This window comes from Schistocerca cancellata, chromosome 4, assembly GCF_023864275.1.
Source record: "Schistocerca cancellata isolate TAMUIC-IGC-003103 chromosome 4, iqSchCanc2.1, whole genome shotgun sequence".
Lineage (NCBI taxonomy): Eukaryota > Metazoa > Arthropoda > Insecta > Orthoptera > Acrididae > Schistocerca > Schistocerca cancellata.
In genome coordinates this window covers 555,987,398-556,000,975 of record NC_064629.1, presented here as the reverse complement: position 1 = coordinate 556,000,975, position 13,578 = coordinate 555,987,398, and the positions used below count along the sequence as shown (strand labels likewise).

The window sequence follows — 13,578 nt, the reverse complement described above, 5'->3', positions numbered from 1 at the left end:
ACTTCTAATATTATAGCACCAATAATATCAGCTGTATTTATTTCCCAACATTCCATTAGAATTAAATTATGCACAAATTGAAATGCCATTCAGTCTGCAGAATGATAAAGATTTCTAGTTGATTGTATTGTTCAATGCCATCCAGAAATTATTCTTATAAGTCAACCAAACTTCTTGTAAAGAAAGAAGCAGAAAATTGCAACCCATTTCAACCTCTGCATCTATACTACACAAACCACCAAACAGTGCATTGAGGAGGATACCATATACCACTACTAGTCAGTCCCTTTCCTGATCCACTCACAAATGGGATAAGGGAAAAACAACTGGCTACCTGCCTCTTCACGAGCCTTAATTTCTCTTATCTTGTCTATGTAGCCCATACATGAAATGTGCATTTGTGGCAGTAGAATGATTCAGCAGTCAGCCAATAATGTCGGTTCTCTAAATTTTTTCAATAATATGACATGAAAATAATGTAAACTTCCCTCCAGGGATTCCCATTTGAGTTTACAAAGCTTCTACGTAATACAAGTTGATTGAACCTGCCTGTAACAATTCTAGCAGCATGCCTCTGAATTGCTTCAAAGTCTTCTTTTAATCTGACATTGCGAGGATCCCAAATACTTGACAAATATACAATAATGGGTCGCATTATTGTTCTATATGTGGTCTCAATCAATGAGCTACATTTTGCTAAAACCCTCTCAATAAACTGAAGTCTGCCATTCATCTTTCCTACATAGCACTCCATCCATGTGATGTAACTACAAGAGAAGTGCTCACTGCCTAGCCCTCGACTCTTTGCTTCACACGTGTTGAGAAAGCACACAGCCAGCAGTTCCCATACTTGGTATCACACGCCACATGCTCACTGAGTGGCCCCATCATGCATATAAGGAAACATTAAATCTCTACTGTTTCGTAGAGGTGCTAACGGGCCCGGCAAACATTGGAATGCACATAGCATTAGAATTCCTTTTTAGCTGTCAATTTTCCATGTTTTCTATGGAGAAAGTGTATGCTATATGCATGAAATTCATCAAATATTACCATAGCGAGCAAGTCAGGCAGCAGGAGCCAGCCAAGACACAAGCAGCAACAGGGAAGTAACCGATTTTGTGACATTTTATGAGGTCTTAACCAGGAATGAACTGTAGAGTGTCATCTGTGTGCTTTGGTAGTTTCGTTTCTCGAGTTTCTGCATGTTAATTTAATATTTAATAGACACAGTTCTCACATTTTTGTTTGCACTGGAAAATAAACTGATTTTGTGACATATTACAAGTTCCTAATCAGGAGTAAACTATTTAGCCCCACCTAAGTGCTTTGGTAGTTCATCTTTTGAATATCTGCATGTTACTCTAATTCATTAGACACAGTTTCTGTGTTTTCCTCAGTGTGTCTGTGTAATGTAGTTTTCCATCATCTTTAGTATGGATATGGACTGTGATTGCTGTGTGCGAATATGAGCAGAGTTGGTGACACTTTGCTCTCAGCTCCAGGCTGTGATGGCTTGGGGTACATAGCTTTGAAGGTGCAGTGGATGGGCATCACTGGTATGGGCCGGCCATGGAGACCCAACAGACTTCCAGCACATCTGAGTTCCCTGATCGGTCCACACCAGTGGCTAGCCCAGTTACTGCTCACGCTGAGATTGGCCCCTCACCTATGGTTGAGTATCAGGTCACCTTAGGGTGTGCCAAGTAGCAAAAGACTTCCCAGGGGGCAACTTTTAAAGCCTCCCCAGTTAGTCTGACAAACAGATTCCAGGTGCTGTCTGTGGCTGGGTCCTCCTGGATGCCATAAAGTGCACAGGGTGCAGCCAACTGCAGGTCGTGGCTCACATCGGTACAAGTGATATGTGTCGCTTTGTATCGGAAGAGACTCTGCCTGGTTTCGAGCAGCTAGCAGAAGCGGTAAAGGCTGCCAGTCTTGCTTACGAGATGAAAGCAGAGTTAACCATTTGCAGCGTAGTCGACAGGACCGATTGCGGACCTCTGTTACAGACCTGAGTGGAGGGTCTGAATCAGATGCTCAAATGGTTCTGCAACTGTGTAGGCTGCAGGTTCCACAGCTTGCCCCAAGGGGTGGTCGGCTTTCGGGTTCTGCTGAATAGGTCAGGAAGCCACTACACATAGGAGGAGACTATACAGGTAACGGGCTGTGTTATGTGGACTGGGCAGTTTTTTGGGTTAGAGGGTCTCAGGGAAACACAAAAAGGGCTTCAGTCCCAAAAGATGCAGGTTGAACAGTGGAACCATTAGTGTAACAGTTGTAAATTGTTGTAGCTGTGTTGGGAAAGTACCAGAGCTCCAAGCACTAATAGAAAGCACTGATGCTCAAATTGTTAGGGGTACTGAAAGCTGGCTAAAGCTTTCTATTGCTATGTGTGGCTTTATAGATATGAGCAGCCCATACTGGTTCACCTTCCATGTATTGTTTTTTAAATTTTTGTGGCTAAAGCCTTTCTTGCTTCATATTTATCTTATACAGTCTTGACTCTTTCCAAATTAACAGTGTAAGTGTAGACCAGATGTGACATGAATTCAAAGAAATAGTACCAACAGAAATTGAGAGATTTATACCGAATAAATTAACAAATGATGGAGTTGATCCCCATTGGTATGCAAAATGGGTCAGAACACTGTTGTAGAAAAAATGGAAAAAGCATGCCAAATTACAATGAATGCAAAATCTCCAATATTTACAGAAACTTGAAATTTAATGCAGACTTCAGTGTAGACTTCAGTGTGAGATGCTTACGAGAGATAGTTTCCACAATGAAACTTTGCCTCAAAACCTGCCAGAAAACCCGAAGAGATTCTGGTTGTATGTAAAGTATGCTAGTGGCAAGACACAATCGGTGCCTTCTCTGCGCGATAGCAATGGAAATACTATCAGTGACAGTGCTGCCAAAACAGAATTACTAAACACAGCCATCTGAAATTCCATCACCAAAGAAGAGGATGTAAATATTCCAGAATTCGAAATCAAGAACAGCTGCCAACATGTGTAACTTAGAAGTAAATATCCTCAGAGTAGTGAAGCAACTTAAACCACTTAACAAAAGCAAGTCTTCTGGTCCAGTCTGTTAGATTTTTCTCAGAGTATGCTGATGCATTAGCTCCATACTTAACAATCATATACAACCGCTCACTCGACGAAATATCCATACCCAAAGACTGGAAAGTTGCACAGATCACTCCAATATTCACAAAAGGTAGCAGGAGTAATCCACTAAATTACAGGCCCATATCGTTAACGTCAATATGCAGCAGTATTTTTAAGATATATAGTGTTCAGTCATTATGAATTACCATGAAGAGAACGGTCTGTTGACACACAGTCAGCACGGATTTAGGAAACATCGTTCTTGTGAAACACAACTAGCTCTTTACTCACGCGAAGTGTTGAGTGCAATAGACAAGGGATATCAGATTGATTCCGTATTTCTAGATTTCCAGAAGAGTTTTGACACTCTACCACACAAGTGGTTTGTAGTGAAATTGCATGCTTGTGGAATTCGTCTGTTATGTGACTGGATTCATGATTTTCTCTTAGTGTTATGGGCCTTCTGCTGTTCCTTATCTATATAAATGAGTGAGGAGACAATCAGAGCAGCCGTCTTAGGTTGTTTGCAGATGATGCTGTCATTTATTGTCTAGTAAAGTCATCAGAAGATAAAAACAATTTGCATAATGATTTAGAAAAGATATCTGTATGGTGTGAAAATTGGCAATTAACTCTAAATAATGAAAAGTGTGAGATCATCCACATGAATGCTAAAAGTAATCTTTAATCTTCAGTTACATGATAAGTCAGTCAAATTTGAATGCCTTCATTCAACTAAATTCCATGGAATTGCAAATACGAGCAACTTAAATTGGAAAGAATGCATAGAAAATGTTGTAGGGGAGGCAAACCAAAGACCGTTGTTTTATTGGCAGAACACTTTGAAAATGTTACAGATCCCACACTATGCTTGTCCATCCTCTTTTGGAGTACTGCTACCGGGTCTGGGGTCCTTACTAGACAAGATTAACAGAGTACATCAAGAAAGTTCAAATAAGAGCAGCACATTTTGGGTTATCATGAAATAGGGGAGAGAGAGTCACTGACATGATACAGGATTTGAGCTGGACATAATTAAAACAAAGGTGTTTTTCGTTGCGGTAGAACAGGGACGGCCAAAAACGTGGCACGTGTGCCGAGCTTTCACACGCGTGCAGATAGCTCCCTTCTGACGTCACACATCCCCCACTACCACACCAGCTGACGGCACGCGCATGCGCGGAACTACAAACACGCCGCACGCGACAGTGCATTCGTGTAAGGAACACCACCCTGCTAGCAAGTGGCTTAGTTTCATATTACGACATTTGATAATATTAAGCTCTGTACAACACATCATGTTGAGCAATACTGAATCTTTGTTGGCTGTTCGTACACCTACAGAAAAATAACTATAACGCTGAGTTTGAAACTGCATTACACCAACAATATCGTGCTTCTCACATCGTCACTCGTAAAATTCTTACAACATTTAAGCTGAGATATAGAAACAGACTTGAAAGTAGTCTACAGCATGCAGTATGATGTGGAATAAGTGATTCCAACCACATGTGAAACAAGCAAATTTTAATTTTATCTGGAACTACTGTACAAAATTTGCAATAACTACAATTCTCAACAAAACATATGACAAATACAACAAAAGTATCGCCATTAATTTAATTATTTTTGGTTCACTGTAGACATAATAAAGTACATATCTGACACAAACTGACGGTACACGGACAAGCGCAGACAGATTCTCATATTTTCATCACTCAAATTGCCATGTAATCCTGACTTATTTAGTTTCATAATCAAAATAAACCTTTTGCACACGTATGTTGATCCAAACACTGATATAACTTTTGCAGCCTCATTGTGGAGTCGGGGAAACTCTTCCCTAGGAAAACCTTTGTAAAATTCCTGGACAGTTTTTACGTAAAAAAATTTGTCCTTTAAACGGGAATTACACTGCAGATCGATCAATTCCATTTGCAAATGCACTGGAGTACTTTCAACTGAAACGGCAAAGGGTCTAGAAAATAGTTCAAAAACAGATGTCAGACTGGCAGTGTCCTGAAAACGTTTAGAAAATTGTGCCTGTAGTTCCTCCAACACAGAAACGAATTCGTCAGAAGTTCAGCTCCATGAGAAACTGTTGAAACTGATGGTGCACTAAGCCATGCGACTTCAAAAAATGTACTATGGTGATTACCAACTTCATCACGTGCTCCAAATTTGCATACTTAGCTCAAAGAGCTTCTTGGTGTACAAAACAATGAATTCCGTAAAATCTTCTGTCGATCGTCCTAGTTTTTTACGCAACAATGCTACAAGCCCATTTTGAGCACCTCGAATTGCTGGCACCTCATCCGTGGTGACTGAAACTAACATTTTCCAATTCAGGCCAACGGCTTCAACTGCCTCTTCAACTGGTTTTAGCAAGTCGGTACCCCTCGTTGTGTGTTTCATTGGTACTAAATCTAACAGTTCTTCCGTCACGTGCAAATTTGTGTCAACTCCACCAACATAAATCGCTTGTTGTGCTGTGTCCGAAATGTCGGTCGACTCGTCCAAAGCAATCAAGAATGCAATAAACTTACAAGCATTATCAATTAACTGCCTGTAGACATCCGCTGTCATACCAGCTATGCGGCGAGCTATTGTCTGTCCGGAAAGACTTAATTTCACTAAACTTCTTTACTTCCAGTGGCGTCAAGAGTTCCGCCACCTCAACAATACACTCCTTGATGAAATCACCATCACTGAAAGGCTTATTCGCTCTTGCAATTTTGAGCGCTATTTTGTAGCTTGCTCTTAAAGACAGGTCGCTACGTTCGGTTGCAGGCTAAAAAAAGGAAACAAAAGTTGAGTGAACTTTAAATTTGAATTCTAACGACAAATATGTACAAATACAAACATCAGAAACACAAAGATTTGTAAGTGGTACTCGGTTCGTGTGTGGTGTTATAATGCTGTTCTATTGCAAATTTGCGGTGCCCGGCGAGTATACAACTGCATAATAGACATTGAGAATTTTCATCCTTCTCTTCGAAAAAATATTGCAATTCCCATTCAGCTCTGAAGGCTCGTGATGTTGTGTCACTACCCCGCCTCTTTGTGATTATGTGTTCCATTGAAACCACCACTGTACAGTACTTATAAACTTCCTACGAATTGCTAACAAATAGCGAGGAATAAACATGGCTGCCACTACGAATCAACTTATGCACCCTATGCCGGATAAAAAGATGTCGCATCGCACAGCTAGTCTAATGTCGCGCCGTGCCGAGCAGTGCTGCGAAAGACCGAGGAAAGCCGAGTAGTGGTGAGGCGGACCGAGCCCTGGACGGCACGCGTGCAGCACATCTGTACACGTGTGCAGTTTGGCACGCCGTGGCCGTCCCTACGGTAGAATCTTCTCAAGAAATTTCTGTCAGCAATTTTCTTCTCTGAATGCGAAAATATTTTGTTGACACCGAGGTACATAGGGAGAATCAATCATCATAATAAAGTAATGGAAATCAGACCTCTCACGGAAAGATATAGTTGTTCGTTTTTCTGCTCGTTGTGTGACATTGGAACTGTAGAGAATTATTGCAGAGGTGGGTCGGTAAAACCTCTGCCAGGCACTTAAGTGTGATTTGCAGAGTAACCACATAGATGTAGATGTAGATGTAGATATGATCACTTATAATTAAAATTAAGAGGTTAACCAAATACTGAATATTGTTGAAGCTCCTTGATTTTGCTATGGAACTGTAAATTTGTGTGGAAGAGTAATTGATGAAAATAGTGCTCACTCTCAACCTGCTGCTAAAATAGCACTGGCATTTCTGACATGTTTCGCACAGAATAAATGAAAAAGATTTGTATTGTGGATTATGACAGGAAAAGAACTTCAGTCTGCCTACACTGTAGGCTCTTGTGCGTAAATCGAGTGAATGAACAAACAGGACTGAGTACGGTTCATAATGTTACCTGCAATGAATGAAAAAAGGAAGAAAGAAAATAAAATAATTTGTAAATTAAATAACAAGTAACTTAAAATGCTACTGTATTTTCTTTGTTTACTTCTTGTATCGAATTCTGTGCTAGTGTTTGTTACCTTGGCTCAGTGCAGTTTCTATTTGACAAATAACTTATTAATGGATTCACATAAATGTGCCTCAGTGGGTTAAGTTCCAGACTATAAAGCCAAAGGTTTGGGGCTTCAACCTCCATTGATTCCACAATTATGTCTGGTACTTGTTGCTTCTTCCATATCCAACAATAATAAAAATGCAAAGTCAAGTTGCAACACATTGCACGTGTACGTGTTGAACTGTAGATTCCCTTCTAACTGGCTGTATAATTCGGTTCAGAGATGGGTGGAAGTGAAGGGCACACTACTATGTCTATTAAAGCACTGCAGTGTTCAAACCAACCTCTGAGTTAACCAACCTCTGAGTTGAGCACATCTTTACTTGCTTTACAACATAACAAATGCAAGACAAAAATACTTCATAGGCAGGTCGACAGACACACAAACGAACACAAACATACACACAAAATTCAAGCTTTCGCAACAGACTGTTGCCTCATCAGGAAAGAGGGAAGGAGAGGGAAAGACGAAAGGATGTGGGTTTTAAGGGAGAGGGTAAGGAGTCATTCCAGTCCCGGGAGCGGAAAGACTTCTTTCCGCTCCCGGGACTGGAATGACTCCTTACCCTCTCCCTTAAAACCCACATCCTTTCGTCTTTCCCTCTCCTTCCCTCTTTCCTGATGAGGCAACAGTCTGTTGCGAAAGCTTGAATTTTGTGTGTATGTTTGTGTTCGTTTGTGTGTCTGTCGACCTGCCAGCACTTTCATTTGGTAAGTCACATCATCTTTGTTTTTAGATATATTTTTCCTTCGTGGAATGTTTCCTTCTATTATAACCATACTTCATAGGCAGTTACACTACCAATGTGGCTCAAGTCACCTGACTCTGGACTTGTCAGTACTTCCCCTCTCCACCTGCCCACAGGTGTAACTCAATGTAAGTAGCCAAAGATGAGAATGCAGCCAGCAGAAACTCTAAATCTGTGGTACCTTCCTTCATTGTACCAACATTGCTAACACTATCAGATTTGGGTGTCTCATTGATATAATTACGCAATTCTTGGTGCTACAAAATGAGTAACAAAGCTGGAACTTAGTTTCTAATGACTAACATCAACAGACTTTAAAACTAATGAGCTCCTAAAACATTTGTGGAATGCAGCTGAACATCAAAAGTAATTTGAAGGTGTTATAGGATTAACTTTGAGTAAGCTTCCCATTAGCATATGGAATAGTTTTACAATCCAAAATTTGTGTATGCAATTATGTAGGACTTTGAGATCAATAATTTTAGAAAAGACACTGGGTTTGAGTACATAATAGTTCATAATATTGCTGTACACTGGGAACTTTTTTTATTGAGGAAGTGTCAAGAGGCAATTTGAAGACTTGTTTCACCTTCTTACACCAGCTGCAATTATTGCAGCAATGCCTTACCCACAATTTGAGAACTAATAATTCACTTGTTTTGCTGTTCATGACCAAGGGAGGTGCCCAGCCAACTACGGGTATATAATAGCCAAAAAAAGTCAAAGAAAAATTGGGCCACAAATTTGTATGATGTTATTACATAAAAAGAGAATTTTATTTTGAATGTAATTTGGGAAGTGGAGCTAATGTGTAGTTACAATGAATTATTTGCCAGAAACTGCAGCAGAATTGGGATTTCTCAGTTTATATTGAAGAAGCTTGTAAGTTAAAAATTCATATATTGTTCTCATGAAATGGAGACAAATTCAGGAAATATAACACACTGATATCCTATTTACATGTATAGAACACATTTCCTTTAGTGTCACAACGGTAAACCTTCAAAAATCAAATAAAGTTTCTGATGAGATGTCTGACAAGAAGATTTGTTCTGAAAAATAATTTGAAAGCAACAAAAAGTTCCTTTGTTCGATAAATGGCAAAGAATTGAAGCACTAAATGTAATTGGATTTCAGATTTATCTGTTATTTGTAACACTTTTTATTAACAGATGGTGAATAAATGTTTTTATTTGTGTAAGTGTATAATGCTCCAAATAATGTTTGCTGTTCGTGAATAATGAATAATAATCTTTACCTGTATTTGTCATTCATTATTTGAATAAAGTTTGCTCAACTCCGGTGCTAAGCGAAGCACATTGTGCAAGTGAATGCAAAGCATGTGACATTCACATGGCTGTGAACAAGCGCACATTTGGCTGTCATCCACTTGACCATGTACAAGTTCTCACTTGATTATCATTAAGTGAAATGGCATTGGTAACTCTGGCAAAATTTGTATTTGTGTCCTCTTTCGCCCACCACTAGCCATGTGAATGCCATGCAGATCAGTCACTCACTGGCGGTGCTCTATTCTCTACTACCGTCATTACATGCTCATTCCATTTCATATTGCTTCGCAATGTTATGCAGCACACTACCAGTTCTGTATTGAACATTACAGCCTTATTTTTCCTGCTTATTTGCAGTAATTTACATTTTTCTACATTTAGAGCAAGCTGTCGTTAATAACACCAAATAGAAATCCTATCCAAGTCATCCTGTATCCTCCTACGGTCATACTGTGATGACACTTTCCCCATACATTACAGTGTCATGAGCTTGTTACAGATTGCTGCTCACTCTGCCTGTCAGATCATTGATGTATGTTGAGAACAATCGTGATCCTATCGCACTTCCCTGGGGCACAAGTACCCTTATTCATTCATCAAAGTAGTTGTATACTCTTAATAGTGTGATTTAACTACTAAAGTTACAATTAAGGAAATCTGAAGCCGGTACGAAAGCTACAAACTTATATTGCCAGTAAAGTCACTTTATAACTCTCATTTATGTAGTTGAAATTAAAAGATTATATTCACAGTATGAATGTAATATATTAAATGTTAATAAATGGCTAAAAACAAATTAATTCCGTAATGTTTTCATGCCATACCTTGAAATATTGAATGTTACACTGATGGACCTATACTCTATGATCATCTACGTAGTAACATGGGGCCGCACCTTTAGAATGCAGTAAAGCAGCATTCTGCATGATGTAGATTCGTCATGTTGAGATCAGGCAAATTTGGTGGCCACGACATCAACATGAGTTCTCCACGACATTACTCAAACAATTGTAGCAGGATTTTGGCCTCGTGATATGGACAGTTATACTGTTGGAAAATACCATCCCCATCCAGGAAGACATCAAGCATGAAAGGATGCAGTTTGTCCAAAATAATGTTCTTGTATTAATTTGAAATAAATTCATGGAATGTGAATATCTTGGCATCAGCTCTGTTAGGCATAAAAGTACCACCTGTTACTGACGTGTGAAAATTTGTGATGGACTAGGACCCAAACCCAGATTTTCCACTTATTGTCTTAATGACATTGGATGTACATGCACACCCCCTGGACAGACACAAACCTCCATGTGTGACACTGCCTACGTCCCTTCCCCTACATTCATTACTCAGTGCCAGCAGCTTTACTCTGTATCCCTGCACCAGTGAGAACGAGACAATAAGGAATCGAGACCCATTATATTATCATTTGTGCCTTCCCTGGCACGTATTATTTACTTGCATGTTTGGATGAGCAGACTTTAATGAAGATTGACAGCAACCTGAAATTAATTAAAAATAAATGTGAATATGTTGGCATCAGCTGTATCAGATATAGATGTACCTCCTATTAGGCCGTGTCCTACGTGAGCAACAGAAGCGAGCGACAGTACGCGACAGCTTCAGGCAACAAAACACAACCGCAAGTGTCGTTATGGAAGTGTCCTTGGTGAGCGACATCTGTGTCGCTGCCTGTCTCCTGCTGCAACTGGCGACGTTTGAATTCAAACGTGTTTGAATCTTGTCACTGCAGCACACACGACACAGAGCTACAGCCATGTGTCTTCTTGGCAAAGCAGTGGGGCGGACGCGACAGCAGCTATGAATTACTTAACATCCGATTTTAAGAAAACTATTCGGTGAAAAAATTTGATTCTTCCGCAACCTATAGCTTGATATCCTTAAATGATAAAGGTCAGAATTTATTTTCGTTATTCATCATAGTTACTGTGCTGCACGAAATTGTGTACATGGCTGCACGAAATTTTTAAGAATTTGCAGAGGTAAAATCACATTGTGTAGACTTTCCGTGTACTTCATTTAGGCCATACATTATTGCGTATGAAATGTAACCAATATATCTAATTTGTATTTAAAGTTGAGACCGGAATGATATCTCTTTTCATTATTGAGATAGGGGTTGTTATATCCGCGGATGGTTCGCTCGCATTGCATCCGAACCTTTCCTGTGCTTCAGGAATGAATTGGTCGTAAAAATCGTCGTATCTCATAAAAGGTTCAAGATATCGAAACTGCGAGTTTTGGAAATGACAGCACACAGAAAGGACTATTTTATCATACAATTAACACTCGATACATTTTTGTAAATGTGTGAACAGAGCCAAAACAAGACTCCCTATAACTTACACCATGAGGTTTTGTCCAAATTTTCATAGGCAAACAAATGGAGAGAAACAGATAAATGGGGTATCAAAGTGACCAGCATGAGGTCTAGTTTGGCTTGAAAATATTTAACTGCTTGAAAGTAATCAGGGTAATGAACGAAAACTTAATTAATAAGCTGAGAAAAAATTGGAATATTTCACGTAAAGCTGCTTTAAATAAAGTGTCAAAAATGTCATCTGTTCAAGACCTAGCTATTTTGCACATAAAAAGATACATTGGTGCAGTATTTAAATGTCAAAAAGGCTTCCTTCGAATCAAGTACGTCAGAAAGGCGAACAAGGAGTCCGTAAGATCATGCTTTCTGAATGAAACTTGAAATTAAAAAATGGAAGAAATCACTCAAATATTTTATGACATTATTTGTGTAAAAGAAATAAATAGATCAGAGAAACATTCTACGTCCCTTTGAATGATGCTCAAAATCATGAACAGAAAATGAAGTGCAGCATCCGTTTCCTTAATATTTTTTATTTCATACTTTTAGACAAATCATTACACAAAACAAAATGATAATTAAATGGACACCCTAGCTGCGATGATATACTTCATTGGGGACATGTTGAAAATGTGTGCCCCGACCGGGACTCGAACCCGGGATCTCCTGCTTACATGGCAGACGCCCTATCCATCTGAGCCACCTTAGGCACAGAGAATAGTGTGCCTGCAGGGACTTATCCCTTGCACGATCCCTGTGAGACGCACATTCCCAACATGTCCGCATCACTACGTTCGTAGTGCGACTAATAGATGTTTGCCCATCATACTTATTACTCATGGCAGATTAATCTACCAAGTCCCGTATAAGTTTGGGCATAGCGTGTGCGTTCGCACAAGAAGGTCAATGGCTGGGAAGCCATATTTTAACTATATATGACAGTAGTGTCTGTTCCCGAAAGAACAGTTACCGTTGATGACCATGCAGCTTTGCTAGAATGAAATGATAATTAAATGGACTCCCTAGCTGCAACCAGGCGTTGATATACTTCATTGGGGACATGTTGAAAATGTGTGCCCCAACTGGACTCGAACCCGGGATCTCCTGCTTACATGGCAGACGCTCTATCCATCTGAGCCACCAAAGGCACAGAGAATAGTGTGCCTACAGGGACTTATCCCTTGCACACTCCCCGTGAGACTCTTCTGTTGAGCATCCTGACAACATGGATTACACTGCTGATGTCTGAGCTGTTAGCTCCTCATGCACATAAAGCAGTAGACCAGTCTTCCTGCGGTATCAGAATTTGCAGGAATGACCATCGCACCAGATGGCCTTTGCTGTGGCTTGGTGGCGCCAATCTGTTGAACTCTTGATCAGAATAGGTGGCATCAGGGTGGACATTTCACACATGGAATGTATTAAATTCAGTCATAACAATGGCCGTTCTGATCTGGACATCTCTTCAGATAAGAATCAAAACTTCAGTGTGGACAGTTATAACCACACTGCTTTCCTTATCCTGGCTACCACATGGGAAGAGGTACAAGCCAAATGTCTAGGAATGAAACAGTTTATTCAGTACTTGATGATACTTTTACTGGAACAAAACCAGTATTTTGTGTGGATCGTATTGAAAATGAATTTGAAGAAGCTGAGTCATTAGGAAAAATGTGGAATGGATCGCTGTTGATTAAAGCCACCTCTGCTGCCCAACTTACAGCTCTTCAGGCATGTGAATGTCTGAGTGACATTCCAGAGACCATCTCCCCATATAAGACTTCAAAAAATGGTCCAGGGAATCAACTTGCATGGAGACCTAATGCTCCAGAAAGATAAGGAGTGCTGGGGTAACTTAGAGTGGTAAGGAGTGCACTTTGTCTGACACTTCCAAAAACATCTAAAGGATGATAGAGTAGATACATTCACCTATGAAGGCCTTTGAAAGGGATGACTTCTTAGAAAATATTGAAGTAATGATTACCAAGTGAGATGT

General features: G+C 39.9%; 1 protein-coding gene across 1 annotated transcript in view; it reads left to right on the top strand.

Moving 5' to 3' along the window:
• Positions 1-13,578, top strand: part of LOC126185073 (putative transcription factor capicua) — a 316,920-nt gene that overhangs the window by 265,311 nt on the left and 38,031 nt on the right. The window lies entirely within an intron of this gene.